The 27,078-nt window shown below is 35.4% G+C and overlaps 1 protein-coding gene across 1 annotated transcript in view; it reads left to right on the top strand.

Moving 5' to 3' along the window:
• Positions 1-205: 205 nt before the first annotated feature.
• The window catches only part of SLC3A1 (solute carrier family 3 member 1), a 90,583-nt gene continuing 63,710 nt past the window's right edge, over positions 206-27,078 (top strand). Inside the window, exon 1 of the mRNA XM_001375658.4 lies at positions 206-320. The gene's annotated coding sequence lies outside the window, so the exon portion shown is untranslated. The remainder of the gene's footprint in view (positions 321-27,078) is intronic.

Raw genomic sequence — 27,078 nt, 5'->3', positions numbered from 1 at the left:
CAGTGTGATATGTTGCTATTTTGTATAAGGCATTTTTATAATTGATATATTTAGAGTATTTTAAATTATAAAACTTGCTATATACTTAATATAAAACTTAATAGAAAGTCATACAGTTAAAGAATTGTTTCAAAAAAGGAAAAAACATATAGAGTAATACTAATTAAAGTCCATATTACTCGTAAAAATAGAATTGTACCAAAATATCTAACTTTTAATTTTTATCCACCTTTTCAGGGGGATGGTCAGAGTGAAATCAATTCTAATAACTTCAGAGGTTTAAAAAAAAAAAGAAACCGAACAGGTCTCCGTATTCAACAGTAAGTTATTAACAGAAATACTTAGTTCCTTTTCAGCACCTTAATGCTATTCTAATTTGTTGCCCATATTTCAAATTCTTATAAGATAATAACTTCATGTTAACTTAGATTTGATATCTCTTGGGCCATTGGGCTTTTGAAGTTTTTTAAGTAAAATGCACAAGGTAGATCATTAGATTTGTTATTACAAATTATTATAAAATTTTCCATAGATCACTTTCAGTAATTGGAATGTAAATGAGAGTATCTCATAAGTTAAAAGTAAATTTTAAAACTTGACAATTTTATATCCAAATCACTTTCTTTAAGTTAAATTCTATTCAGTAAAGTGATTTCTGTGGCTAGGTATGAATTATTTCTTTGATGGTCTTATTCTGCATTTCATCAGTTTCCTCTTTGAAATTCCAAATAATTTTAATAATTGTCAAAATCAAATATAACTGGGAAGGAGTAGAACCATGACCTTTTTTTTTTTCTGTACTGTTACTTGCTAATTGAACTTTTACTCATTTTGGTGGCATATCTTGAATTCAAGTATTTGTAGAATCCTAGCACTTGATCAGTAAAATTGGGGCAAAGGGGTGACAAGTTGTATTTTAATTTTGAATTTCTAGCAAAAACTCAGGATTTTTTTTTAAATTCAGAATTAATGGAAATTTATCGGTCTTAATAGAGAATTTAGTTGAAATTAAAGGCTTTTTTTATCAGTTAACTTTAAGTGGCTGCTACATGTATGCAGCTAAGAATTATTCATAGTCTTTACTTTTACTTTCCAAACATTTCTACTTGCTTTTTTACCTACCTGATAATAAGCTAAGTTTTAATGCCCTTATACTGACTTAGGTCTATGTTAGATTCTTGAGGTTTTTAATTAAGAATCTGTAGCAAAGCCTAAATTAAGCAGGAGAAATATTATTATTGCAGAAATGAAACAATAATAGACTTCACCAAAAATAGTCATTTCCTCAGGTCAAATTTATGATTTGTCCTGCTTAACAGATTCTATATCTACCTTTGAAGTAATGGCAAAGACTATTTAATCAGGAGTTCCAAATACCTAAAATCTTTGTTAACTTTTTAAATAATTGTATATAATAATTTCAATTTATTGCTATTATGAAGAATTCTTCACCTTAGGATCCATGCTGCCAATAAACATCACAACACTGTTTTTCTTAATGTTAAAAAGGTGGTGCTTTGTCCCTGTGTGTGTGTGAGAGAGAAAGAGAACATGTGCCTTGATATTTTTTTTTTTGGTCAATAATATGAATTGCTCTCAGGCTAAATAAATCTTAATCCTTTAAAAAAAAGCACCCTAATCTTAGCTTGAACTAGAAATTAGATTGAATTTATTCTTTTCATTTTCCATCTCCATGTACCTTCCCACCTCTAAATCATTGAAACTCTTATAGAATAGTGGTGTTAGACAGAATTTATACATTGATCTAATTAAAGAGCACATATCTTATTTTATGCCTCTAATCTTTTCTAGTCTGAGTTCTATTGCCCGTTTCTTGTTTTACATATTGTGTTTTTTTATTGGTTGTATAAATTTGAAGTAGAGATCTCCTGATTTTCCTTCATTTAGGTGCTGAAAAATTAATATAACTCTTAAAATGAGAGAAAAGTAATTGATGATTTTTGTCCATCAGTAACAATTTATTAAGTGCCTGCTTTGTACTAAGCAAAAGGAATGTAAAGAGAGACAAAAGACAGTCTCAATACTCAATGAGCTCATAGTCTAGTTTGGGAGATAACATTCAGTACCTACCCAAAAAATTGCATGTATGTAAATCAAACATAATCAACAGAAAGGAAGCACTGGAATTAAAAGGAAGCAAGACTTCATGTAGAACACAGGATTTTAGCTGAGGCAATTAATGAGGAGGAAGGGCATTCTAATTACAGGAGACAAGTTAGTGAAAATGCCCAGTGAGGAGATGCCAATGAGGAAGTGTCTAGTTTATTTGTGTAAGTGGGTGAATAAGGTCTCAGATTTGCACTTGAGGAAGATAATTTTGATAGATGATTGGGAGATGAGACTTGTGGCAGTTAACCAAAGAAAGCTACTGCAGTAGTTTGGTGTAAGATGATGAGACTAGGCCTGAGAGTGGTGGCAGGATCAGAAGAGAAAAGAAGGAGGTGTAAGTGAAAAGATGTTAAGAAGGTAAATCATCAGACCTTGGCTACAGATTGGTTATTTGGAGAGTTGAGGGATTGAGGATGACACTTTAGGTTGTTAACTTGGGTATGTATTTAAAATCGATATCTCCAGAATTACTGAAAGAGTAAGTTACCTTTCAATATAAGGAAATTGAAATAAATAATTTTATTAGCTCTCTGGTGTTTATTGAAAAGGAATGTTAGTTGAATGCAGAAGGAACATTCACATTTTGCTTTTTTGGGTTTTGAGAAGTAACATTAAATCATTTCAGTTTCACCTTAAGATAACTTTAATAGCTTTCAAAATTATTTGATATTATATGCCACATTCTTTCAATCAAGATTTATTTGCAATTTTAAGATAAGTTTCTAATCTATGTTTTTGTACTTTTACTTATAATTTAAGTAACTTGCATTCTGGATTAAAAAGCACAATGCTTTAAATATAAACACTGAATGTATTTGTTCAGTTGAATGAATAATCAATGTAATGCTTTCAGTGGTGGTTGGGACACACTGTGTGAATTAGCTTAAATTCATTGTATTTACCTCCCACCCCCCCAATATCTTCTCAAAGTCATTTGAAATACAACCCCCTGATCAGATTGTTCTCTTTTTTTGGCATAGCTGCTTTTCATCCCCATTCCCCCCTCTCTCTAGCTATCTTATCCAGCTTATTTTCCCTCATGAATCTATTCTCTGTTCCTTTTTCTAACTTGCCTGTACTGTTTCTCTTCTTACTACCTTTCTGGCACCCACTTCAGTAGTTAGCTTGCTGTGATGTATTGTTTCTTGAAATTGTATTGACTGTGGACACTTGTTCCCTAATCTATATAAACCAGCATCATATTATGTGCTGGACCTCTTAAAAACAACCTTAGCCCCACCTCATTTTAATGATAAGCAAACAGATTTAACAGGGTGTAGTGACCTACCTTACTACATGCTAAGCATTGGAGATGCAAAGACAGCCACAAATGTAGTCCATGTCCTCAGGAAACACATACTGTAATGGCAGAGCCAAAGTCAAATAAAGATGAATACACAGGAAAATACAGAGTTTGGAGTTCAGGTGCTTTCTATTTTATCAGGCTGCTTCTTATACTTGTTATATTTTCTGATTCTTTCCCAACCGTGCTAATATTTCTTAAATGAAATTTGGTAATATTGACAAAGTTCATTCTTGCTAATCCTGCCATCTAGTGGCAGCATTATCACAGACACCCCTACATATTGCCAGAGAGATATACCCATAGATATACTCCCAAATATATTCAGATACAGACACCATTTCACAGAGACACACTTAGAAATAGCACCAGAAACACAAGTGGCCCCATTTTCCCCCAAGAGATATACTCATGAACAAAGGTCATGGGAACATAGGCATACTCACAACAGAGAGATGCTTAAAGAGAAAAGATACATAGATATACCCATGGAAAGCAGAATAGATAGTAGGAAGAGTAAGATGATACAAGTTTTAATCCTCTTTTCTACCCCATCCTCCCTTTGCTAATTGAGGGTAGAGAATGTGAAGTTAGGCAAAATCATTTAACCTCTCAAGATTCCATTTTGCATTCTGTAAGTTGAGGAGGTCGAAGTACCTAAAGCCCCTAATTCTAAATCTTTGATCCTGATTCAGAAGCAACTTCATTGTTACAGATAGGTATAAGATACTCTAGCAAATATACTATCACATAGAATAGCTGTACTTAGGAGCAGCTATGTTTGTGTCCTAAGAGAGAAGCCATATGGTTATAGTGCCGAGGTGTCAGACATACAGCCTGCTGTTCTCGCAAATGAATCAACCAAAAACAATTGGAAACCATATTTAACAGAATTGATTAAAAAACATAGATAATTTGACAATTTAAAACTTGAGTTAATATTTGGACTATAAGGATCTTTATGTTTGAATTTTAGAGGCCCCCATTTCTATTTGAGTTTCACACCACATTTTGGCACTGGTTTATTAGAGAGAGCCAGAGTTTAAGGTCTGTTTCTTACACATTGACTGTGTGAACCTTGATGATCACTTGACTTTCGGTGCCTTAAGTAACTGTAAGACTACGAATTGGAGAGAAGAAACAGTGTTGCATGGCTAGGCATTCGTTTTGTAAAACTACACTGATGAAATCACAGGTTTGGTTTCCCACAAACCATGGGGACTAGTACTAATGTACTCTAGTTTCAGTACTTTAATTATAATTCTCTGAGAAAATGAAGCAAGTGCTCTGATTCCTTTTTGGTCTGTGTAGTAACACATCTCACAATAGATATATTCTGAGTGCTGTTTGTGTTACATACAGAAGGAAGAAAAGAACCTGAACTGTCAATCAGTTTGTTATATACTCTTTCTGTCTGATTATCAAATAAAAATTACTTTTCAGTTCATTTCATGTTTCCCTTAAGTATTCCTTCCTATCATAAATATTTCCAGTTTGTGGAACTTGAGATAAAATAACAAAAATACAGTAAAATAATCAGTAACTAAGAGGAAGAAATGTGTTGTGTACATATCCTCCCTCAATCTTCCAGAGGGTCTGCCGACCTAAAGGATTTTCTTTAGATCTCTTATGTGTCTATCAGTGAAGGAGGGAGATTTTCATTCTATTATCCTACACTCCCATTACTTCCTGTCCCACCTGCTCCTCTGGTTATATTTTTGACAGTATTCATTGTGGTACTTTTCTTGTGCAGTATTATATATAGTATTGCAAACTACTCACATCTACCATGGATAATTTGTCATTTTACTTCTTTGGAGTTGATGGTATATGAAAGGCATATCAAGGGCACATTTCCCAAAGTGTTGAACATGGAATGAGAAAGTCTTGAGTTTATATCCTATTGACATTTTTAAGTGAGTCACTTAACTTACTTCAATTTTTTTCATTGGAAGCAAAGGGGCAGTATTATCTGTATTATTTATATTAGTATGCAAATTAACTAGGAAAAATTCAAATAATTACATTTGTTGACTTAAACACCAATTCTTATTAATCTTGCATCTTTAAAAAATATTTCCTATATCTCGTTTAAGTATAACAATTTCTTCTGTACAATTTGACTTTACATTCACAAGATTTTGAGACATTTGAAATGTGAAACTATATATAAATGGTGTATAAAATGTGCTATAATGAATAGCCCATTTCTCCAAGTCTTGATTGCCTCAATGGAGGCAAGACCACTAGAAATTAAAAAAAAAAAAGTCCCAAATATTTTTGGAGGGTAGTTTATAGTTTAATAAGGATGCTCAGATCTTATGGTTTCTCCTGGACTTCTGATAACAGTTTTCATGTAGTCTTAAAAAAGTGAATTTATTTAGTATAAATAATAATTTTCAAGACATTGATAATTGTATTGTCTTTCCCACAAGCATTTTTTCTTCTTGGAAGTCAATAGCAGCTGTTATCTTACTGGTCAACTTGTTAGAGATTTTAATTTCAAGAAGCCTTGGCTTCATTATAGAAGAGTCACAACAGCCTCTTCACCTGCCAGGTCCTTCTGAAGATCCTTGCTCATTTTCTGAAGATTAGTTGGGCTGCTTTGTAGCAAGAATTTGTTAGATTTTAACATTTTTCTTTTTTTCTCTTTATTTACAATGAAGATTTTTAATGGAGGCAGAAAGATTTATCATCTGGAAGCTACACAAAACCATAGTATCTGGACTTCCATTGAACTTCAGAAAGGGAGAGATTAAATAGTCTTGAAAAACGGGGAAGTAGCAATAGCCAGTTCTCTTGAGTTGTCCACATTTTTTTTTTTCATTTTAGATTTCACTTTATCTTGCACTTCATTCTGTCTGGCTTTATTTTGTTGTGAGTTTTAATGATCCTACATACATTTGACTCTCCAAACCAAATCAGTAAAATGGTGGCTGACTGAAAGTAAGTGCTAAATAAAAGCTAGGCCAGTAACTTGGCAAGTAATTGCTACAATATCTCCATCAGCCATTAGCATGTACCTGTAAGACAAAAAAGTTAACACAACAAAAGACAGTCCTTAAACCCTTTTGTACGCCAAGAAATCTAGTAACCAGGTGCAGAACAATAACTGAAGGTGAGGGAACATGTCAATCCAGTTTTATCTGTTTATGTTCATACCTTCTGAATTAGCCCAGTGTCATTAGAAGCACTTGCATAACTATTGCTGACATTAAAAAAATATATAAAATTATTTCTTGTCCCAGGTAATTTACACACAGTTATATTTCCCAGAGAATGTTGTGTTGATGCTTAGATGAAATAAAATAGTATATATTAAACATTTTCACAAACTTTTAAAGGCCCAGCAAGAATGCCAGTTTATTCCATTACCTGTATCTATACCAGAGGAATATTGATAGTAAAAAGGTGAACCTTGAGGTTACTAAAAAAACTACAAAATTTCCTTTAAATACCTCAATCCATTTTTTTTTTAACCAGCTCTGGATCCACTTAACTGTGCATCTGCAATACCCGTCAAAGATGCATATATTGATGGGTTAGATGTGTGGGCTATCCACCCAACTGCTTATTGTGGTCCAAACAATACGGAATTTTTTTCCTCCAGTGGTGTGTGTGTGTGTGTGTGTTGTTAGGTTAAACTTAGGAGTTATTATTATTGATCTTATGTAGGAGGCTCTGTAATGTTCTAAAGTGTGGACTAGTTAGGATAATATCATCTTCAAAGAAACATTTGGAGGACCTCACCGTCCATAGAAAATCCTTCTTTGATTTAGTTTTTGTACTGGTTATCATTCATGAGAGTAGCAAATATTATTACTTTTTTGCATTACCTTCTATTTACTATGTCGTCATTTAATACCATAATACTAATTGGTAATTAATACCACTTCCTTACCTTATGTCTAAATACTTTTAATTAGATGGTCTTTAAAGAAATTTTTAAGTAATTGGTTATATTTTTAGCAAACAGAGTTTAGTATAGTTTACTTGTTTACTAAACAGAGTTTAGTATAGTTAGCTTGTTGGGGGCATCCTTTTGATTTGCTGAATTAAACACTTTAATTGTCAAGCATGGTAGGGTTCTTGGGTTTACTGCACTTTTCATTTGAAAAACATGATTATATAGATGGGGTATGCCACAAAAGTATTATTTGTGTAAACCCACCTGCCCCCCTTTCATATCCTCTTGAAAGATGTACTCAATTCATGTATAAACTGCTCTTACAAATACTATGTAGAGATGGTCGTGCATTTTTGTTTAATGGATTTTGTGATTTTTTTCCCCTTTAAATATTTGGTATCCTCCCTTCTTTCAGATATCTTGAGAATGAGTCTTTAAGACATCCTCAAATTTGTATCTGATCAAGCATGTGGGTTTGATCTGGTCCAGTAGACATCTCTGTCTTTGTCATCTTCAGGATCATTTCTAGTCCTAATGTACCACATTGTGCAGTCTATTATCAAACTCTTGACTGGGCTTTTTTCTCTTATGCAGTCATTTGTTGTCTCTCTTAGTTTCACCCTTAACTAGTCTGTTCTTTGATCCATTTTCCAGTTTTCATCATTAATAACTTCTTTAGTCCAGTTGCTTCATGAATGGCATAGATGCTTATTTTTTAATTGTTCGTAATCATGTGTATAAAAGAGACCTAGAGGTTGCTTAGGTCAAACCCCTTTTTCCATATGGTGGAGAAGACAGGCTCAAGGGAGGGAATTGACTTCCCTGTGTCACCTGTCAGAGACAAAAAAATGAAACTTGGCCTGGGACTAATAAATGCTGTAGCAAAGAAAGATTGATCTTTGATTTAAGAAGGTTCCCTGGCCACAGGCAGTTAGTTTTAGAAATGACTCATATTAAGTTTTGGTAGTTTCTTTTTTTTTTTTTTCAAGAATATAATCAGTATAATGTCATGTTTGGCATTTGTCATGTGTGGCACCTTCTGATTACCTTTTGGAGCAAACCCTACATGCCTTACAAACCTGAGACTTTTGTATAGTCTAATAAATTTTTTGACCCCTCTGGTCTCTAGTCCTGAGCCATATTTTTGGACACTTGTTGCTATCTTTTCCATTGCTTTACGTTGAAAATACTGATTAATAAAGTACATTTTTATTTACTTTGAAGGATTTTAGTAAGTTCTTTAAATTTTTTTTCTCTCCTGTTGTGTGTGCAATATAATGCTTCCTTATATGCTGCAGTTATTTTCATGGTGGCCTTTTTGCTTTTCAAAAACATTAAGAGACTGACATATGCCAGGCACTATTCTATACCCTTTATAAATATTATCCCAGTATATCCTCAAAATTGTCTTGTAAGGTGTGTGCTATTATCATCCCCATCTTATAGTTGAGGAAACTGAAACCTGGAGAGATTACATATTTTCCCAAGCTCAGATAACTAATATGTGTATGAGGCCAGTTTTGGAACTTGGGTCTTCCCAGACTGGAAGCTTAGTACTCTATTCACTATACTACTTAATAAATAGTAAGTGTGCAGGTCTCTAGTGAGCTGATGTTTCTTATTTCCCTTGTTTGCATGATAAAGCCAATTTTATCTTCTCCTGGAAGAAAAACCTGTGAGCTAACTTACTTTACCTGCAACTCTTTTTGTCCTCTGGTTTTATTGAAAGTAAGAATGTCAATGTTAGTAGGACTCAATTCTTCTCATAATCCTTTGTACAAGGATCTCACATATAGATTTCCAGTAGTAGTGCCAGTGTTAATAGAGTTTAAAAAAAATTCTGGAACTCTCAATACTGTTTCCTTTTCTACCTTTTTTAATGCCATCAGTGCACAAGTGCAGTATTCAGGGCCATTTTTGTACTTTTGCTCCACAAGCTCCTATGAGAAAAGAATTTATTACAAATGGCCAGACTACCGGTGATGGATCAATCTCTGTATTTAGCTAAGCTGCTCCTTAGAGCAAGAATACTTGACTTTTGCAGTATGGTAGAATTTACTATATCTTACTGGTGTAATGGGGAAATTTAGGCCTCTGTGAGAGGGTTATGATATTGTAATGGCTAAAATGTGGCTACAAGATTTCTGTAATATTGAACAATGGCTGCCAAGGAATTTACTAATGAAATTCCTAAAATGAACACTCAAGTCAGAATGAAGTTTATGGAGGTTTAATCACACTGGGAGTAGGGAAAAGGTTAGGGAGAGAAGGAGAGAAGAGAAAAGGGAAAAGGGGCTACTCAACCTCTGACCAAGGCAGAGGGAGCTTTAGGCCTAAAGGCCCAGGTGGAAAGAATCAGTCCTTAACTCACGTGACCGATCTGAAGGAAAGCTGTCTGCGGGCGTCCTCTCTCTCCAAGCTCCTAACACCCACTCTCCTCTAGCCCTCTCCACAGGAAGTGAGCGAATTCCAGAGGCTGATCCCTACCTCACTTCCTGTGTCTCACAAATCCAATGGTTGGCTCTAGCTTGGCTGAGGACAGCCCAGGTGGGCAGTTAGTTATTTCTGATTAGTCATTGACTAGCGCATGCCCGTGTAGGTGGGTGTGCACAATTTTTGGGTGCTAGACCAAGATGGAGACTTTTAAAATTCACACTGGCATAGCCTAGAGAACCCAGAATCAATGTGGCATCAAAGGAGCATTATGGGAATGGATCTGCATAATGTGTAGCTATGTATTTTTATACATAAGCTGTATATCTAGACCTGCAATATAAGTGTAAGAAGATAGTTTGAGGCATAGTTGGCCTGCATGTATGAATTGGCAACTTTATAGTCTGAAAAATAGCATAAAATGCAGTATTGGTCATGGAATAGTGCTGTGGAGACCTGGATCATAGATTTAGACCTAGAAAAATGCAAATACCACCAGTTGAGTGATATTGGGCAGATCACTTTAGTTTCCTTATCTTTAAAATGGGGATAATAATAATAAACTCACCAAATTGTTGTGAAAATAAATGAAATAACATAATTGGGATCTGTTATACATTCTGGAGATGATTTGACACCCATGTCAAATTTGCATGATAATTTAATAAAATAAGTGTATGGTAATTATCTTTAGACTGTTTTGGTCTTTTTTCCCGCTAGAACTATTTAGGGAATAACTTTCTTAGAGAATTTTTAACTATTTTGAAGACATTAAAGAGGTAAATAATTTTTTAAAGAAAATTTAAATCATCCATGCCTTTCTGTATCATTTCGTTAAGCATGGTAATATTCAGGGGCAGCTAGGAAGCATAGTGGATGGAGTTCCAGGTCAAAAATTGGAAGGACATGGATTCAAATCTGGCCTCAGATACTTTCTATTTGTGTGACCCTGGGCAAGTCACTTAGCCCTGATTGCTTAGACTATGCTATCTTAGAAATGATTTAGAAGGTAATTTTTAAAATTTTAAAAAAAAGCCTTGATAATATTTTATCATATTTGTTTGGTACATTATGTTTAATTTCCCCAATCAGTGGACATCTACTTTGTTTCCAATTATTTCCTACCATAATTTTTTATAGTGTATTTTGGGGGCCTTTTTGTTAGTGACTTCCTTCAGATAAGTACCTAGAAGTGAAAAATCTTCAATGAAACATGGACATTAATCATTCTGAATAATTCCAATTTGCTTTCAAGAATGTTTGGATCAATTCACAGCTCTAAAATACTTTTCAGTTTTAAGTTGATATTTGGAAAAAAACAACTTTTGACTTGATTACTTGATACTATGGTGAAATTTCTAAACTGATCTCTATGTTTGATTGCTAAAGATAATAAATTTGGGGATATTTTAAATAATTCGTATGAAAATAATTTTTCCTATCAGTTCCATGGATCCTCATGTGCTTCACATTGAGATTTCCCTACAACAGTTTGTGGCTTTATATTTGATTATATTTGATTTAGATTTGAGTTATTGATTTTTCACTTTTTCTTAGCAAATCAATTTCTTTTTGCAGATGACTTCCAGACCTTTGCCTCCAGTTTGGTCCCCTTTTAAACTCTGACTGTAACTGCTGGACATTTTACATATCTAAAAAATGTTTCTTTTCTAAAACCAGCTTTCCCTTTTGAATAACATATTGGATATGACAGATAGGAATCTGGCACCACCATTCTTCTAGGCGCCCAGGTTTCAAATTCTGGATTACTTTCTACACAGTTGTTAGCCAAAGCCTATATCGATTATTTATCTTTATTAATATCATATATTACTTCCTACCCTTAATTTAGATCATTATTACTTTAATAATCTAATTTCTCCTTATTCTCAATATCCTGACTAAGTCTTGCCTTATTTTTCTCCATAAAACTTTCCCAGGTCTGCATAGCCCATGATATTTTTACCTTCTTAACTCCAAAAGCTCTATGTAGTATTAATATAGGATTCATATGGAAATCAGATTCTATCTTGTATTTATACATAGGTATTATTTTCCCAGGCTTTGTGTTCTAAGACCTTTGAGAACCAAGACTGTGAATTATATGTATTTTTATTCCCTTTAAGAATTACCTTTAAGAAGGATTTCCTAGTTGCCATTGGATTTAGAGCTAGAGGGGACCCTCAGAGCCCAAATCTTTTCACAACCCCATCATTTTGCAGATAAAAAGACCCAGAGACACTTGAAATAATTTGCCCAGAGTGTGATATATGATATATAGCAAGCTGAGGTTTAAACCAAAATCCTCTGATTCCAAATCCAATGTCCTTTCTGTAGGATAGGTTTAACATTTCAATAAGGTCTACTGCCGGCTGATAATATTCCAGCTACTCCTGGATAAGTATGATATTTAAATGCCAAAAAGTACTTTCTATTCTGTGAATGTTAATATGGGATAGTTGATAAGATTGTTTTCCCTTACATTCCAAACTTGGGACCATTTTTTCATGAAGGACAGTGAATTATTTTAGGGGTGGAAAGTAAAGGCTTTATACTAAAGACGATTCTAAAATGAAGAGAGGAACAAGAGCAATGCATGTTTTAAGAATATCACTGAAAACTAAAGCTCCAAGTGAGCCTAGTTTGGCAATAAGAGCTAAACACAACAGTGGGTTCTGTTTAAACTGTTGAAAAAGGGAGAAAAATGGCAAATCTGGTTGGAAGGCTAAAACTTGACAACAGATGGCTGAACTCCATAGTTTTCATTTTGCTCCTGCTTTTTTACCCAAAAATAATGACCCCCTCAATTGGAAGGATCAATAGCAGAAATAGGGACTGTAAATAAGATATTGATACCTAAGTTGAGAAGTAATAAGAAAACATCCGTTGCTGTTGAATTACATCTTCAGGTACTGCAAGAATTGTCTGTGCTTATTGAACTATCACTGGTACTATTTGAAAGAGTGGAGATTGTAAGAGGTACTACAGAACTGAAAAACAATGGGTGTCCAGCTTTTAAAAGGGGAAGAAAGAAGTAATTCCGTTAACAGAGTTTTGCTTAGCCAAGGCCAGTAAGCTTGATATAAATTTCTAGTGAATTTTAGAACTTACTCTTTCAAAGATGGTTATTGAATACCCAGAAAAAAACAAAGCTGTTTTATTAAGAACTACTCATTTTAAACATTACTGCTTTTGGGGGCAGAATTAGTAAAGTGGTATATCAGGAGGTATTATAGTTTGTGGTGAGCCTAGCCACGTATTTCAAAAAAGTTTTGTGGCAAAGATAAAAGTGGGTTATACAATAACTAGTACAATTTAGATGGATTTGGAGCTGGTTAAATGACTGTAGATTTTAAGGGTTTGATCTCATCTTGGAGACTCCAGTTAGCTGTTTGCTGTTGAACCATCAATAACTTGAATAAAGATACAGATGACTTATTTATCATATTAGAAGAGGACAAAAAGCTGGGATGGTAGGATTTCCCTCAAAATATTGATGTACTAATCTTTTGGACCAAAGATGAGAAAATGTAAAGTCATGTACTTGAGATTTTTTTTAATCATCTTACAAGAATGGGAGTTATAATAGTTTATCTGAAAAAAGATATGAAGTTTTTTAGTAAACTGTGAGCTGAATGTGGATCAACAGCTTGATATGGCAAATAAAGAACCACTTTTATTAAATGGGATTAAGATTAAATGGTGGGTGAGAATTAAAAGGTGGTGGGTGAGAAAGTTCATGCTTTCAGTCACAGGATAAGCCCTGCCCACCCCTCTAAGGCAGCTTTTGGAAACTTCTGGTATCTCAGGCTCTCTCTGGTTGAATACTTCATCAAACCAATCAGACAATTTCTTTTATTTAGGCCATTGGAGGTTATCTAAGAGAAAGAGACACATAGGCAGCAGCTGTAAACAAATCCCAGGACAGTTAGGAGGCTCAGTGGATTGAGAGCCAAGCCCAGAGAAAGAAGTCCTAGGTTCAAATCTGGCCTTAGACACTTCCTATTTGTGTGACCCTGGGCAAGTCATTTAATCTCCATTGTCTAGCCCTTACCACTCATCTGCCTTGGAACTAATATTGATTCTAAGACAGATGGTGAGGGTTAGAAAAAGGAATTTTTTCCAAAGAAAAGCAAATCCCTTTGAGCATAAGTATAACACGTATCTGGCAACTTCTCCAGTTCAGCCAGGTTCAGACAGTGGTCAGTACTGCATCTGAAACTGAAGAGATCTGGTATATTCTATCTGCCTTAACATATAAAATATATAAATTCCCTATCACTTGCAGTGGGGAACATGATATCTGTTTTCAACTGCTTGGAAAACTAATAAGGAAGAAAGAATAAGCATTGCTTTGTCCCTAGAGTGCAGAACTAAGTAATTAATGAATCAAAGTTGCAGCAGAGAGACAAATTTTGAGATAAGGAAAAACTTGTTGTTTTGAAATGAATATTGGTTGTCTCCCTAGAATCCACAGGACTTGGCATCTGATTGGATATGGAAGGTGACTAAAACTGATCATGCACAAGTTGTAAAATAATCACTGAAAGGCAGATGGTTCCCTCAACAGAAATAAGGAAGTTTGGAAGGAAGGATTGTTTTGAGAGGAATGTTGAAAAGCTCCATTTTGGACATAATGGATTACTAGAGATACATAAAGACAATTGATGATAGGAGACTTGAACACAGGAGAAAAATAGACTTGCATGCATTGGAGACATTAGCATAGAGGAAAACATTGTAACCTATGGAAACTAATGAGATCACCAAGACAAACACTGTTGGTATAGCAAAAAAAAAAGAAACAGGTTTTAGAGGCACTCAACAATACCTGTGTCAAAGATGATAATTTACTAAAGAAGACTGGACAGTATTGATGGGTAGGGAGAGATCTAGGAAAGAGCAGGGTCAGTAAAGCAGAAATTAAAACATCGAGAAGGGCATAGTCATAGAAGCAACTGGAGTTATGCTTGTCCTGAAAGGATGAGCAGGATTTATAGGCAGAAAGGAAAGGAAAGGAAAGGAAAGCATCCTAGACAAGATTTAAACTCTTGTTTAAACCAGAATGTGTCACACTTCTATTATAAGTCTTTCTTTAAGTTTTCTGATATTTCATCTTTTTTTTGGCATTCTTTTACATTTTTAATTTTTTAAATATATTTTTAAAATATAAAGTTAAAAAGGGATGGTATTTGTAGATTAAATTTTATTTAAATCTTTGTCATTAAATATCATAGGCTTTCTGTAAGGATAAGAAAAAGATCGTGAAATCTCATCTGTGGTGTATATAAAGGAAAGATTAAAGCAACTTAATTTTCCCTTTATGTAACATTTATGTGGTGTTCAAAATTTATGTATTGAGTACTTTCCTTGCAACTGCATAGTGTTTGCATAAGATGTTAGCACAAGTATTATTTATTTTTGAACTCTTACCTTCAATCTTAGATTCAAAATTGTGTATTGATTCCAAGTAAGAAGAGCAGTAAGGTGTTGGAAATGGAGGTTAATTGATTTGCCCAAGGTCACACAACTAGGAAATGTCCGAGGCCACATTCATACCCATGACCAGCTCTCTTTAGACCTGGTTCTCAATTCACTGAGCCAACTAGTTGTCCTCATATCTTAACAGATCAGAAGACTTGTCACAATCACACAATTTATAAAAGAGGTAGTATGGTACCGTGGAAAGAACTTCTGAATTTGATGCCAAAAGACCAGTTTGAATTTTGACTTTGCTGCTTTCTACATTAGATAAATTACTTCAGATAATTAGATAAATTTCTCCAGATAGGGAATTGAGTCTAATATAGAAGAATAAGGGCCAAAAGCTAATAAACAATAGTCAAAGAAAATGGATAGGTATTTGGAGGGAGTGGAGGGAAGAAATAAAACAAAATTGTCAATATCTGGAAAATGTTCCTATTCAGCAATAATAAGAGAAATGCAACTTCAAACAATTCTGGGCTTTTATTTCACGTGTATTAGATTGGTGGAAAAGGCAATTACGAGTGGCCACAGGAGGTCAAGAACACTAATGTACTATAATTGTAGTCATGAATTGGTCCTGATGTTCTAGAAAGTGCTTTGGAACTTTGTCCCCCAAAGTCACTGAACTGTGTGCAACCTATTGACCCAGCAATATTCCTACTGGGTATATGTATATCCCAAAGAGATCAAAGAATAGAGGCAGAAGACCTATATGCCACAAGGAGATCAAACAGAAGGAAAAGGCTGATATGCAAAAAACATGTATAGCACCCTTCTTTACTATGAACTGGAAACTGAGTACCTACAAATTGTGGAATAGCTAAGTAAACTGTATGAATAGACTATTATAGCACTATATAAAATGACAAAGTTTACAGATTCAGGGAAATTGGAAGGACTTAAGATGAAATTCAGCATGAACTGAGAATAATTTATGCTAAAAGAAAAGTGTGAAAGACTTCTGATCTGACACCTTGACCACTGATAGCTCCTGGAGAGAGGTGAGAGTGAAAGATCCAGACAGAGATGAGCCAGGCAGTGTTGGAACTATCAGGCTGAGTTTTAAGGTACATGAATATATAAATAAATATCCTGCCCTTTTTTCCTCCTTTATAGAGGGAAATATTCAGGTTATTGATATTTGCTCAAAAGGAAAATAGTTTCAGGCTTCAATTTTTGCTTCTGTAGAAGAGGGTTGCACAAAATGACCTATCTTTTCTTGCTTTTAACCAATATTCTTAGTATTTGCATGCAGGATTTGATTCCATTATCTATTCATTCCAGTAGACTTTTTATTTTTAAATTTTATTTTTAATGATACCTTATATGATGTTATATTAACATCACTTACATTTTCTCTATTATCTCTCCTTATTTTTTCCTGGGAGTCATTTCTTTATAAAAAATCCTTTTAAAAGGGAAAAATAATTCATATTAATATATTTTAAAATAATTTGTTGCTGTATTGTTGACTCAAGTAAGTACATACTAATGAAATGTCTTTTTATTGTTGTTTTTCCCTTCCTGTTTGTTTATTCTGTCTTATTCTCCTTAGTGATTCCATAAGGATTTCTATGTCTTCATTACTTGCAGCTATTTTTTAATAACTTGGTGATCTGAAGTGAGTAGAATCTTTTTCAAGGTCTATAGAAAAGAATAGGTTTTTACATGTACATCATGGACTGGTTCCCTAAGGAAAGACATACTTAAACCCAATGGTTATCAAGACCAGAAGCAGTGAGTTAAAATATATCCCGATTCTTTTGTACCACATGGATTTTTACTGTTTTGTCATGAGATCTTGTGTAGTGTTAGTCATTTGAGCATGGAGCCAAGGTGACAATAGCAAGAAGAGAGAAGTAGAGCAAACTCCACCCCAGCTCCAGACAGATGTAGATAAAACAGACCAGACAGGAAAGCCCATAAAAAGTCACAATCATTTGTGCAGCTCTGGTTGGCTTAGGAAGACATAGAAGTCTGTGTGGGAACTAGAAGATAAGATAGGACCACACAGTGTTTCCAGTGTTTAGGAACTGAGGGTGTGCAGCGAGCCCCTTATTGAGGCACAAAGACCTTGTTCAGGGTGCAGGACCAGGTGCCAACTGTCATTCTTGTTTACCGCCCAGTTTAAGATCACATTGCCAGGGCAGATTAAAAAGGAGAATAGGGTAAATATTCCAGGATTTAAAGCAGTTGCAGGCCCTATGCTTTGTACTAAGCAAGAAGCAAGTCCAGAAGTGAGGTGCCACCATGTGGATTTTGACACCAAGAGCAAAGCATGATCTTTCTGCAGAGAAATAATTAGGGCAGCAATTCCACATAAAAGGGAAGCCTATTGTTCTCTAATTGAACCAAAAGAGCTTTCCATCTGACTGATAGTAGCAGAAACTACCAGAGCTTCAAAGGAGACAAGTCCAAAGAGCTGTTGCTCAGACCTAAACTCATTACGGGAACTTTTAGAGCTCAGACCAGGGAGTAGAGATAAGGCTTACCTTTTATCAGTTCACTTTGGAAGCACTAAAGGCTTGCAAGTCTCCAACCTGACCTATTAGAAATCCTAGAATAACACAACCCTCAATATCCCAAGAAAGCAGTCATGGGACCAGTCCAGACATTTCCTTCCATAAGTGTAGAGCCTAATCGTAATTCAAAGTCTGTAGTCTGGAAGAATAAGCTAACAAGATGGAGGGATCTTTTGATCTCTTCTCTAAAAAGCTACTATAATGGCCAGGGATGTTCAAGAGTCAATCCCAGAAAAAAGAATGATTCTATGTTTATGCAAAGCCTTAACCCAACACATGGGTACAAATTCAAGTAGAATTTCTAAAAGAGATAAAGCAAGTCTAATTGTTTTTATTTTGATAAGAGCACTGGAGGGGACAATGAGAGTTATAGAAGATAGAATTGAAAAGGGAATTAAATTGGTAAAAGCTTTGCCCAAGCAACAGAATGGGCCAGATAGAAACTACTGACTGGGAAATAAAAAGAAATATTAAAACTTAAGTCAAAAGGCTCAAAAAGTGAAGAGTATGATATCTCATTCAAATAAAACTTGATCTGGAAAAGAAAACAGGAGATCATTTGAGAATCATTAAAAGCCATGATCCAAAAAATGACCTAGACATGATTTCAAGAAATCATAAAACTAAGTAGATCTGTTAGAATCAGAGGGCAAAGCAGAAATAGAATCCACCATTCACTTCCTCTTGAACCCCCAAATGAAAATTCCTGGAACCTCAAAGCCAAAATATAGAGCTCCTATGTTGGGAGGGTGGAGTAGAGGGACTGCTGCCCACTGCCAAAAATAAAGAAATCAAGTACCAAGGAGGCACAGTCAGAATCACACAGTTTAAGAAGCAAGGGGTTTCAAACACAGTATTTCAGAAGGTAAAAAATAGGCTTTTAACCAAAAATGCTGTGTCCAGAAAAACCTGAGTAATGTTATAGGAGAAAATAAGAACTTTGAATAAAGTAGAGGTTTTTCTAGCATTTCTACGAAAAAAATAAGAGGAGCATTGACACTTTGAAGTTCAAACCTAGAAGCATTAAAAGGTGAGCTTGAAAAGGGAGTAAGCAAGTAGAAACCACATTCTAACTTGGGAAGATAATACATGTGTCCCATCTGAATTGTTGTTAGCATTAGAGGTCATAGAGGGAATCTAACAAAGATAGGGAAAACGTCTTGGGGGTGGTTTCTAATAAGATTAAATGATCTTTAGCAGGATCCTGCTCACTTAAGCTTAGACAAAAAAAGTCATTCTTAGCTATTCGGGTTATGTGAAAACAGGTAGCAATCTGGATTTCTCCCACCAGTCATTGTTTGCTCACTGGAGAGAGAATACGTTAAATGTGGGAAGGGAGATGAATTAGTGAAAATGGTTGCATCTAATTAAGGGAAACAAGTAGAAGTTCATACAAGCACAAGACAATTGGTAGGGGAGTGGTTGAGAAAGAAGGAATGAGAGGAGAAGGCAGACACTTGAACCTCACACTTATCTGAAGTAAATGGTGCAAAGAATTCACACAGGAGCTTTAACTACAGAAATACAATTTTCTCACCAAGGGAAAGAGGGAGGTGGAAGTAGAGTGAGTGAGGGTTTCTCATTGTTCAGTTGTATACAACTCCCCCCGTTGGGGGTTTCCTTGGCAAAGATGCTAGAGTGGGTTGCCATTTCCTTCTCTAGTTCATTTTACAGATGAGGAAACTGACAAATGGGGTTAAGTGACTCGTTCAAGGTAATATAGCTATGAAGTGACTGAGGCTATATTTGGTGTTGGGTCTATCTGCTGAGCCACCTAGAAGGTCGATTATGGGCGAGATTAATCTCAAGTAAAAACTAACCTACAAAAATCTTCATAGCTCTTTTTGCTGAGGGCAAAAAAGGGAAAACTGAGGGGGTACATATCAGCTGGGAAATAGCTAAGCAGTTTATTGAATGTGGTGGGATACTATTGTACTGTAAGAAATAACCTAAGGGATGGTTTCACAACCCTACGAAGATTTGTATGAACTGTTGCAGAGTGAAGTGAGCAGAACCTGGACAACAATATTGTAAAGTCAAAACAACTTTGAAAGACTTAGGAACTCTGATCAGCATCATGGCCAACTATGGGTACAAAGGACTTATGCTAAAAAGTACTACTCAGCTTTTGATGGAAAGGTGAAAGACTCCAAGAGTTCAAAATGACACATTAAAAAAAAAAAGACATAGCCAGTATGGAAATATGTTTTACTTGACTATGCATGTTTGTAAAAAGGGTTTTGTTTTTCTTTCATGGAGGGAAGGGAAGAAATTAAAGGCAGGTTTTTGCTCATTATTTAAAAATAAAATTTAATTTAAAAATATTTGATGTTACTTTAAAATTATTGTGTATTTGATGTCTTCTGCCTCTAGCTTGTTGGTCTTCCTTCATTTGGTTGTGTGTGCAGCATTAACACAACAAAATTCAGATCTTTGCCAGTGAAATCAACATTTCATATTTTGCCTCTTATTTTTACAATCTAATAACATGTTTTTTGTGCCAAATGCACGTTTGTCACATCAAGCATTTATTTTAAAATAAATAATCTAGTCAGTGACCCATATTCCATTATTTGCCTTGTGGCAAATATCCTGGTTTTAATGTTTGTTATTGGTTTTGTTTCAGATTTTACTAAAATTTTTCATTCCAATATGTGCTCTTTTCAGCTACCTGTCTAGCAACACAAAGCATCAACAGAACTCCTTGTCCTTCAGAAGTTTCTTTGGCATGTCATTGAATATGATAGTCTCAAGCCTCTTGCCTCTTCTATTGCCAAATGATAAATAGATATTTGATTGAATTCTTATACAACACTAAAAGTTTAAAAATTCAGGGTGACTTTTCCATCTTTATACCTCTGACCGACCATCACGCTCTAAAATTTCTTTTTTTTAAATTTGTGGCAGTTTTATGGCTCAGTCGGTTGAGAGCCAGGAGCCTAGAGACTGGAGTCTGGCCTCAGACATTTAGCTGTGTGATTGTGGCCAAGTCATTTACTCCTATTGCCTAGCCCTTTACCACTCTTCTGCCTTGGAACCAACATGCAGTATTGATTCTGTGGTGGAAGGTGAGAGTCTAAAACTAAATAAGGAAAAAATTCTTTCCCCTCAACTTTGCCCTCACCATCCCTGTACCATCTGTCCTCAGGCCCAGATCCTGGGCAAAGGCTCACTTTAAAGTTTTCCCAGCCGTGTTTGCGGGAGAGAGCAAGAGAGGGGCCGGGTCACACAAACTTTACCTCCAAAGTGGGATGCTGGGATTTAGAGTCCTGAGAAGCAGATTCTAATTATACACTGACATCAAGTATTGATGATTCTGCCTGAAGACAGGAGATCCTGGGTTCAAATCTGGTCTCAGTCACTTCCTAGCTGGGTGATCTTTGACAGGTCACTTAACCCCCATTGCCTAGCACTTATAGCTCTTCAAAGTCTAGAAGAGATGGAGCCAAGATGGTGGAGTGACAAAATTCCTTTAAATAGCCTTTGAAAATGCACCAGACCCAATTCTGAAGGGAAAATCCAGAAAAAAAGTCAGAATGAGTGCTTTGTCTTGCTCAGGTTAGCATAAGCAGACTTATTTATTAATATTGGGCACAGCATTGCTGTGAGGAACAATCCAATATTCGAGGAGTGATTATGAACCAAGACAAAAGGAAGTCCGAGGGCCATACAGGGGGACCTCTAACAGGGCACTGTGATGTAAAGTTCCAAGTGGCAGCTTCCGCCACTACCCAGTTCTAATTTATGGATCTAGAGCACGCTGGAAGAATGAAGTCATGAGGAACTTAAGCTTGATAAACTTTATGAATGAGATGATGAATGTAAATTCTAAGAACTTTATGATTAAGAAGTTCAGAAGCAAACATTGCTTTGACTTGGACCCCAGGGGCTATGGGGAATCTCATTGTCTGCATCTATCCCTTCCTGCAAAGGAATAACCACATTGATGAATCTCAGACCAAAGGGAACCTGGCAATTCTGTCACTGGATATTTAATTAGCTAATAGGAGTGGAAGCCAGCAACATTCTCTGGTTTTTTTCACTGAAACCCAGGTCAAAAACGTGGCACTGAGATCAGTGGGATAGCAATCAGTCTTTGCCCTGAATCAGACCATTTTAGGAGCATTAAATGCTTGTAGGTCCCCAGGCTGTCCTTTAAATCTTGGAATAATACAATAATCATTCATACAAGCAGCAACAAAACCAGCCCAGTATTTCCTTCTAGAAGTATGGTAGAGTCCAGCCCTGCTCCCAAGTTTGAAGTTAGGAAGTAGACTGGAAGAATGGAAAAAGAAGCTCACAATAATGAGCTTATCCTTATGGGAATACTCAAGACACCATTGCAGAAATAGACTTCAAAAAATCTGCCACTAATGCCTCAAACTAAAACTCAACTAGAATTCCTCTAGAAATGAAGAGTTTAAAGGAAAAAGCTGAAAAGGTTGTCAAATTTATTTTATCCATCCCCTGAATTTTAGAAGTAGGAATAGCAACATATTATTAACCTGCTAATTAACAACTATGTCTATTTCCCTTTGGTTTATTTATAACTCTAATTCTGAAATTTTAGGTTCCATGATTTACCACAATACAGCACCTCTAGAAGAATATTGATGATAAAGAGATGGGGCTTTTTCCAACACAACATAGTTTGAAATTAATGAAATCACTATATAGAGGTGGAGCCAAGATGGCAGAGCAGGGTATGCATTCTGGCTACCTTCTCCCAACATTCTCCACCAAACAAGTATAAAATAATGGATCAAATTGAATTTGGGAGCAACATAACCAAGAAGAAGTTGGGGTGAGAAAATTTTCCAGCCCAGGACAATCAACTTAGGAAATCATAAAAAGACCCTGTGATACCGAAGGGAGGGGAAGGGGGGTCTGGCTAGGCACACGGTATGGCTGCAGACTCTAGCTATGGGTCTTGGAGGTCGTGATGGCAACAGCTGTAGAAGCAGCAGTTGGAATACCAGAAATTCTTACCACCCAGAAATATTAAGGGTCTTAGTGACACCTGGTCAGAAAGAGATTAGAGGGGATCATGTATAGGCACTGGTCACAGTACCAGGCACCATTTTGGTAACTCCATTACTCATTATCCTGTTCTGGATTGAAGTACTAATGGAACAGGAATAGTTCTGGGTCTCAGTTTAATAGTGTGGATGGGATAGTGATTTTGGGAAGTTAGTGGGATAGGACAGGAGAAAACTCCAAATTCCTCCACAAATAACCAGAGAAAATTATTCAGATTTGTAGAGAAACATAACCAATTCACAAGTAATTTGGTGTGGTGGTAAGAGGTGAACTTCCTGGGAACAGCCGAAACCTAGCATAAAATTAACAATTAAGAAATAGACTGTTCAAAAACAATTTTTTTAACTGAATATGAAAAAAAAAAGGAACTCAAACATAGATAGCTACTATGGTGATAGAGAAAATCAGCATTCATATCCAGAAGACAGTGAAGTAAAAATTCCTACTTCTGAAACTTCAAAAAAAAAAAAATGTAAAATTGACACAGTCCCAAAAGTTCTTGGAAGAGCTTTAAAGGAACTTTAAAAACTGAATGGGACAGGGTAAGGGGGGGGGGGGGGGAATATGCACATGGTGGTTGGGGAAATATTGCAGGAAAATAAAATTCCAAACAAAAGATTAGTTAGAAAAAGAGATCTAGCTAATTCATTGCTGGTAGAATTGACAATTGATCCAACCATTCTGGAAGGCAATTTGGAATTATGCCCAAACAGCTTTAAAAGAATACATGTCCTTTAATCCAGCAATACCACTACAAGGTTTGTATCTCAAAGAAATTTTTTAAAATGTGAAATGTTCTGTTTGTACAAAACTGTAGTTGCACCTTTTGTGGTGGCAAAATATTGGAAAATGAGGAGAGTTGTCCTTCAGTTGGGGGATGGCTGTATAAATTGTGATAGATGATGGTGATGGAATATTATTGGGCTATAAGGAATGGTGAACTGCTTGATTTTTATTAGAACTGGAAAGACCTACATGAACTGATTTGGAGTGAAATAAGCAGAAGAACCAGGAGAGCATTATACACAGTAACTGAAACATTGTGGGATCATCAAATGCAATTGACTCTTGTTACTAAAAGCAATGCAATGACCAGGACAACTGAGAGACTTTTCAGAAACAATGCTATTCATATCTAGAGAAAGAACTGAGGGAGTAGAAATATGGAAGTAAACATGATTTATCATTTGTTTATATGTGTATATGATTTGAGGTTTTGGTTTTAAAAGATTACTCTATTACCAAAATGAATAAAATGGAAATAGAATTTGAGTGATAATTTTTGTAAAACCCAGTAACATTGTTTGTCAACTCTGGGAGGGGGAGATAATAATCATGTAATCATGCAGAAAAAATTAAATTAAGAAAATAAAATTATATCAACATGCAATCTGGAAAAAATTTTAATTGAAAATAAATATGAAATATAAATTAAACAGAAAAAAAAGAAAAAGAGGTCCAAAACTTCACTGAAGAAAAAAACTCTAAAAATTAGAATTTGGCAAAGGGAAGCTAATGGCTTCTTATTCAACAAGAAATAATAAAACAAAATCAAAAGATTGAAAAAAATAGAATGTGAAATATCTCATTACAAAAACACATGACGTGGAAAATAGATCAAAGAGAAATAGTAGAATTGTGGTACTACCTGGAAGAGTCTAGGCAACATGCTTCAATAAATTAAGAAAAATTATCCTAAAGTTTTAGAACTAGAGGGTAACATTGAAATTGAAAGAATTCACATATTGCCACATGTACGATACCAAAGTGAAAACTCACAGGAACAGTACAGCTAAATTTCATAACTAACAGGTTAAGGAGAAAGTACTATAAGCAACTAGCAAGAAATAATTTAAATATTGTGGAGCCACAGTCAGGATAACTTAAGTTTAGCAGCTTCTATATTAGAAGAATAGAAGACATGGAAATCAATAATATTTCAAAAAGCAAAGCAGTTGGGTTTCCAAAGAATGGATATTTAATGGATTAAATTGACTTTTAAGTATTCTTGAGGAAAAGACAGAACTTGATAGAAAATTTGATCTATAAGAATCAGATGAAACAAGGTAAATATGAAAGACAAATTAAGGATTTAGTAAAGTCAAACTATACTTTTTATATATGGGAGGTTGTTTTCTAAGATTCTTAAAAATGATAGCATTACTTGGATAGTTTGAAAGAGCATACATTGATAGTTTGGATTTAGGTTGAATATAGTGGAATGAGTCAAAAAAATAGGTAAAATTGAACAATTATCTACTATGAAAGAGTCATGAATAGAAGTACTATAACAGTGAAGGGGAGAGGAGTATGGAGGGCTAGTGGTGCTAGACCCTTATTCTTATCAGATCTGGGTCAAAGAGGTAATCAACTATACATCAAGAAGGGTAACTAACACTTTTCTTAACTTCCAGAAAAATAGAGTGAAAGGATAAGATAAGTAAGGGACTCTTAGAATGGTGGTTGATTTAGAATTAGGAGGGAAAGGGAAGGGGATAAGGTAAGGTTTCTTAAAAGCAGTATAGATTAAAGAGGTAGTAGTCAGAATAAATTTGACTTCTGAGGAGGGATAGGGCAAAAGGAAAGGGAGAAAAGGACAAAAAGTGAGGAAAAATAGAAGGAAATACACAACTAGTAATTATAACTTTGAATGTGAATAGGATAAATTAATTCATAAAACAGAATTGGATAGAATGGATCAAAAACCGAAACCTAAAAATATGCTTTTTACAAGAAACACATTTAAAAATGAGAGGCACACATGGAGTGAAAATAAAGGGCTAGAGCAGAATATATTATGCTTCAGCTGGTGCAAAAAAAAAAAGGCAGGTGGTAGAAATAATCTTGGACAAAATTAAGGCTAAAATAAATTAAAAGAAATAAACAGGGAAATGATATGTTAAAAGTATCATAAATAGTAGTAGTAGTCTCTCAGTAACCGAGGATGACGATTGTCTTTGTGCGCTTTCATCTGTGATGTAGATGAGTGTGCACAAAGACACTTGTGCGTGAAGGAGATTGAAGTGGAAAAGTTGATGCACCAGAGACAGTCCCACTCTCTCGGCATTGGAAGCCTGGGTCCAGTGGCACGAAAAGTCATTACACCTGGAGACTTCCTCAGCTGCATTGGATGGCTGTGTTGTCTTTTGTGCTCCAACACGCCCTGAGCACTCCACAGTGCTTTGCTGCGTCGTCATCAGCCGTTGAACCTTCTTATTGGTTTCTTCTGTCTGTTCAGCCAAAGCAGTCTTCACATGCTGGGTGAGCAAAACCTTAGTTCACCAGGTGTCGAAGACCCGATGGCTATCTTCACAAGGTTTAGCCGGCCTATCGAAGTATTATTATTGAGTCTAGTGTACTTAAGACTGGTTTGGTTAGTGTTGCCAATTTCCAATTCTACTCTTTAACTGAGTTCTCCTGGTCATGAACTGCCAACATCCCCAGTCTGAATATAATTTGCCTTCATGCAAAGATAATGGGCATGTGACAATGCACAGATACCGATTTTGAAGCTTGAGAATTTGTATTTAAATTCCAGGTCTACTATTTCTAACCCATGTGACCTTAAGTAAGTTGTGATTTTTACTGTCATATAGTATTATCAATACTAAGCCTATAAGCACCAAATGTAATAATTCATATTCTTAAAAGAAAACCAAAATATGTTTTAGGTGGAAATAGATAGCAAAACTATAATAGTGGGGGACTTCAACCTTCCCTTATAGATAAATCTAAAAAAATAAGAAAGATATCAAGGAGATGAATAGAATCTTAGATATGTTAGATGTTAATATTAAAATTCTCTGGAGACTGTATATTAAGTTATGATTATTAGGTAGTAAAAGTTGGAATTGGAGGTAGAGAGAGTCACATAATCACCTGGCCATGCCTAGCTAATCTTCGTTTGCTGCTTCTTGGTGTTTCTGTTCACTAGCCAAGAGTAGCTACATCAGGGAAAGTCAAAAGGACACAAAGATCATGCACAAGCTGCCCTACCTGGCAAATCTTACAACCAAAAGAGCCTCTACTTCCTTGAGCCTCTTACTGAAAACCCCTGGTGATGTCACTTTTGGGCCTCTCTGATTGGACAGAATTGACCTTAGTCTGGGTCAAAGGGCAGTTTTCCCAATGCCAGAAGCCATGGAAAACAAGAGGCAAGCCTCTTCCAGGATTCCAGGGAGCCAGGAGTATGCAAGAATGCCCAATCAAAGGTTGCAAATGATACCTATCAAAATGGGTTTTCAAAACCCATCTTT

This window comes from Monodelphis domestica, chromosome 1, assembly GCF_027887165.1.
Source record: "Monodelphis domestica isolate mMonDom1 chromosome 1, mMonDom1.pri, whole genome shotgun sequence".
In the NCBI taxonomy this organism is placed as follows: domain Eukaryota; kingdom Metazoa; phylum Chordata; class Mammalia; order Didelphimorphia; family Didelphidae; genus Monodelphis; species Monodelphis domestica.
Note: the sequence above shows the minus strand (reverse complement) of the source record. Positions and strands in the feature narration are given on the sequence as shown.